This window comes from Lynx canadensis, chromosome A1 (assembly GCF_007474595.2).
Source record: "Lynx canadensis isolate LIC74 chromosome A1, mLynCan4.pri.v2, whole genome shotgun sequence".
Classification (NCBI taxonomy): domain Eukaryota; kingdom Metazoa; phylum Chordata; class Mammalia; order Carnivora; family Felidae; genus Lynx; species Lynx canadensis.
Genome location: NC_044303.2, coordinates 154,109,890 through 154,114,847, shown reverse-complemented (window position 1 = coordinate 154,114,847; position 4,958 = coordinate 154,109,890). Strand labels below are relative to the sequence as shown.

Sequence of the window (4,958 nt, the reverse complement as noted above, 5' to 3'; positions counted from 1 at the left end):
GATAAAAACACTCAAGAATCTAGGATTAAAATAGAAACTCTTCAACCATTACCTACAAAAAGAAAACAATCCACAGGTAACATAATACTCCACAGTGAAAAAGTTAACACTTTCTCCTAAGATCACAAATAAGACAAGGAATCCACTTAAGCACTTCTAGTCAACATTGAATGAAAGTTCTAACTAAGGCAATTAGGCACAAAAACTAAATAAAAGGCATTGAGAAAGAACAAGAAGACTCTGTCTAGCTGTGACCAGCTGAGTGCAGCACAGCAGCCCAGGGGCCTAGGGATGTTGGTCTGGGGTGGCGGGGCAGGGGGAGTGACTGCAGCACTAGGCTGTCAGCTGGTCCTGCCCAGAAGAGTTCAGCTCTGCTCTACAAGGATATATAATACCTGATTGTTTTGTCCATTTATTATAAGAAAATGGAAACTGACCAGCCAGAGGAAACCTTCCCTGACACCATAACCAATGCTGAATTTGGTAAACACCACACAGAAGATACGGAAGAGGAACAAGACTTTAGAAAATCTAGAAACACTGGTAAGATGGTTGGTTGACTTACACATTCTACTACACAGCAAGAATGCTGGGGTAGTGATTGGGAAGGAGCCAAGAATATTAAGTTTCCCCATACAGACCACAATTCCAGTGTTTTAGTCCCAGATGGAAGTGGCCCGAGCATATAGTGACTATCAGTGCTGATACTGAAACAATTGGAGAAATTCTGAAGAATTTCTACCTTAGAGGAGGGCCTACAGTTGCCATCACCCACAGCAACCAATCAGCTCCCACTAGAATCTGATACTGTGGAATGCTTAAAATACCAACACTATAAAGGAAGCAACTTTGACTTCGAGTTGCAACTTGATTCATCAGAGACTAGCAGGAGGAATTACTGGGGTTAGAGGTGCTAAAATCAAAGAACATTGAAGGAACACACACAACAGTCAGGCTTTTCTAGGACTCCTGTCTTCATTCCACTGACAGAGTTGTTCTCATTGGAGAAAAACTTCATAGGACTGAACAGTGCATCAAGATCATCCATGATCTTATAACAGAGTCACCCATCAAAGGACGTGCACAGCTTAACGATCCCAATTTTTATGATGAAACCTAGGATGGTTTTACAATTTTTGCTGACTGCCATAGACGTCCTGTGGGATTTCCCATGCAGGGGAAAGGCGGTTTTGACAGAATGCTTCCTGGTCAGGGTTGGTGTCCTATGCCTCCATCTAGAAGAGATTATGATGATGTCATCCCTCATCAAGGACCTCCTCAGTCTCTTCCTGAATGAGGTAGCCAGGGTTGAAGCAGAGCTCAGAATCTTCCTCTTCCTCCACTATCACCACCTAAAAGAGGAGATCTACTGGCCTAGGAGGACCTGGAGACCACTAATGGGAATGTTGGTTTCAGTGCTGATGAAACTTAGAACTCTGTTGCATGGAGCCCATCAGAATGAAAGGTGGTTTATGAACCACAGGGTGGCTCTGGATAGGATTATTCCTATGTAGGGGTTGTGGCTCATATGGTTATCTTGGTGGACCTATTGTTACTACGCAAGTAACTATTCCCAACGATTTGGCTGGATCTATTATTGGCAAAGGCGGTCAGAGGATTAAACAAATCGTTGTGAGACAGGAGCTTCGATCAAAATTGAAGAAACTTTAGAAGGATCTGAAGATCACACCATTACAATTACAGGAACACAGGACCTGATACAAAATGCACAGTATTGGCAGAACAGCGTGAAATAGTGTGCAGATGTGGAAGGATTCTGATGCAAGATATTTTTTCTTTTTTTATAGTGTGAAGCAGGATTCTAGAAAGTTCTTCTACAACTAGTGAAGAACTAGAGGAATCCTACATCTTGGTTTTTTTTTTTTTTCTATTTGTTTCTGTTTAAAAAGCCACCATTACTCTCCTTCATAGGTGTTCTGCATTCGAGGTGCAGTAAAATCTTTGCTGTTCACCAGAAGAAATCTTTTAGTTTCTTAAAAAAAGGAAGGAGGCTGGGGAAGGGTGTGCAAAAATTAACATTAAAATTTTGAAATAGCAGCACAGTGAATGAATTTTAATTTTTTCTCATTGTTGGTGGTTCTAAAGAAAAAAAACCCATGTAATTATTGTGAACACTTTGCTTTGTGGTCATTGTAACATTTTGGGGAGTGAAACAGGGAGGAAAAGTAACAATAGTCCATATGTCCCTGGCATCTATTCACAGCAGTGTGCAGAATGTAATTCTCTTTTGTAAGAAATGTTCTGATTTTTTAAATAAATTTAGTGAACCTATTTTTGGTGTTCATTTTTTTAAGACTGTCATTTTTCAAATGGCTGGATTCCCCAACCCACCCCAAACTAAACACTAAGTTTTGAAACTAAACGCTCTGTTTGATATAAATAAATACATTCTCTTCAACATAAGCATATCTTGGCAAATTTGTTTCTGGTGACTTCTTGATGATTTGAAAGTCCATTGCTTATGGGGCACCTGGGTGGCTCAGTTGGTTAAGCATCTGACTTTAGTTCAGGTCATGATCTCATGGCTTGTGAGTTCAAGCCCCATGTCAGGCTCTATGCTGACGGCTCAGAGCCTGGAGCCTGCTTCAGATTCTGTCTCCATCTCTCTGCCCCTCTCCCGCTCTCACACTGTCTCTCTCTCAAATATAAATAAACATTTAAAAATTATTTGAAAAAAATTTGTTGCTTGAGAAGTAATTCTGTCATATACATTCATGCTTATAGTAAGCTGGGGACACTGTTTTTGTTTTTGCAAATGCTTGTCCCTGCCCTGCAGCAGCTTTCGATGCTACTAACTGTGAAGGAGAACCAAAGTGAAGAGCAACTCCACAAATTCAGTAAAGGTATAGATATTTGCCAGAAGCCTAATGGCAGCAAGTTTTATTAATCAGAATAATACTTGGTTATGGAAGTGACTGATGCTAAATAAATGATTTTTGTTAGATAATTTTCTCACCTATAGTCAAACTGTCAGCCTGGTAGTGTTTTTTAAACTTTGTAAATATATATATATATATATATATATATATATATATATATATTCCCATTGTATTCAAATTGAAGTAAAAAGATGTGCCATTTCTTTGTGGTATATTGGATTTTATAGGAAATGTTTGTGAACAATTCAAAAAAATTATGAAAAAAGTTCCTGCAGATGTTTGGTGTAGTATCTTAGCATTTGCATTGATAGTTAAAAGTTCACTACCAGGGGCGCCTGGGTGGCGCAGTCGGTTAAGCGTTCGACTTCAGCCAGGTCACGATCTCGCGGTCCGTGAGTTCGAGCCCCGCGTCAGGCTCTGGGCTGATGGCTCGGAGCCTGGAGCCTGTTTCCGATTCTGTGTCTCCCTCTCTCTCTGCCCCTCCCCCGTTCATGCTCTGTCTCTCTCTGTCCCAAAAATAAAAATAAAAACGTTGAAAAAAAAAAAAGTTCACTACCAAATAAATAAAACTCCCATAATGCTAGATTTGATGTGTGCCCAGTTTGAACAAGGTATGATTGACTACCTGTAAAATTTATTCTAACATTCCTATTGTGAGGAAACATAGTAATCTTAAATGATACAGAAAAAAAAAAAAGAGTGGACAAGAAGATAAGCTATATCTGCAGATGATATGACCCTGCATACAGAAAAAAATAATAGATCCACTAAAAATCGGCTAGAGGTAACAATCTCAGCAATGTTTCAGGATACAAAGTCAGTATACCACAATCAACTGTATTTCTGTATGCTAGAAATAAAGAATTTGAAAATTAAATTATGAAAACAATGCCATTTAGCAGAGTATAAAAAACCCTTAGGAATAAACTTAAAAAGTCCTTGATAGGAACTAAAAACTATAAAACACTGTGGAAAAAATTAAACAAGACCTAAATATATATGTGGAAATACGTATTACGACTATGTCACTCCCCAAATAGATCTAAAGATTCAATACAATCTCTATCAAATTCCCAGCTGATTTTTTTTTCTTTGCAGAAACTGATAAGCTGATCCTAAAGTTCATATGGAAATGCAAGGGATCCAGTACATGAGAGGGAAGATAAATTAGACTTCATCAAATTTTAAAGCTTTTATGCATGAAAAGACATGGCAATCCATTGAATGAGAGAAAATAATTGCAAACCACATATCTGGATTCAGTATCCAAAATACATAAGGAACTCTTTCAACCCAACAATAAATTGATAATATAATTTAAAAATGGGCAAAGGACTTGAATAAAAATTTCTCCAAAAAAACACATTACAAATAGCCAATATGCCCATGAAAAGATGATCAACATCATCAGTCATTAGAAACATACAAATAAAAAACACAACAAGAGACCACTTCATACACACTAGAACATCTATTATCAAAAATCAAGTGTGGAATAAGATGTGGGGAAATTGAACCCCTCATACATTGCTGGTAGGAATGTAAAATGGTATAGCCAGGTTGAGAAACAGTTTGACAGTTCCTCAAAAAGCTGAACATATAGTTCCCACATGACCAAACAATTCTACTTCTAGGTAAATACCCAAGATAAATGGAAACATATGCCCACACAAAAACTTGTACAGGTATGTCTCTAATAGCCAATAGGTGGAAACAATCCTATTGTTAGACAATACATAAATAAACAAAATGTGATATATCCGTGCAATGGAGTATTATTTAGCCATAAAAAAGAATCAAGGACTGGAGCACCTGGGTGTCTCAGTTGGTTAAGCATCCGACTTTGGCTCAGGTCATGATCTCACAGCTCATGAGTTCGAGCCCTGTGTCAGGCTCTGTGCTGACAGCTCAGAGCCTGGAGCCTTCTTCAGATTCTGTGTCTCCCTCTCTCTCTGTCCGTCCCCCACTCACTCTGTCTCTCACTCTCTCTCAGAAATAAAAAATAAACATAAAAAAAGGATTAGTTGGGGCGCCTGGGTGGCGCAGTCGGTTAAGCGT

At 38.6% G+C, this 4,958-nt stretch overlaps 1 pseudogene; it reads left to right on the top strand.

The window, feature by feature from the left end:
- The first annotated feature begins 367 nt into the window (after positions 1-367).
- Positions 368-1,812, top strand: LOC115506016 (annotated as a pseudogene).
- The last annotated feature ends 3,146 nt before the right edge of the window (positions 1,813-4,958 follow it).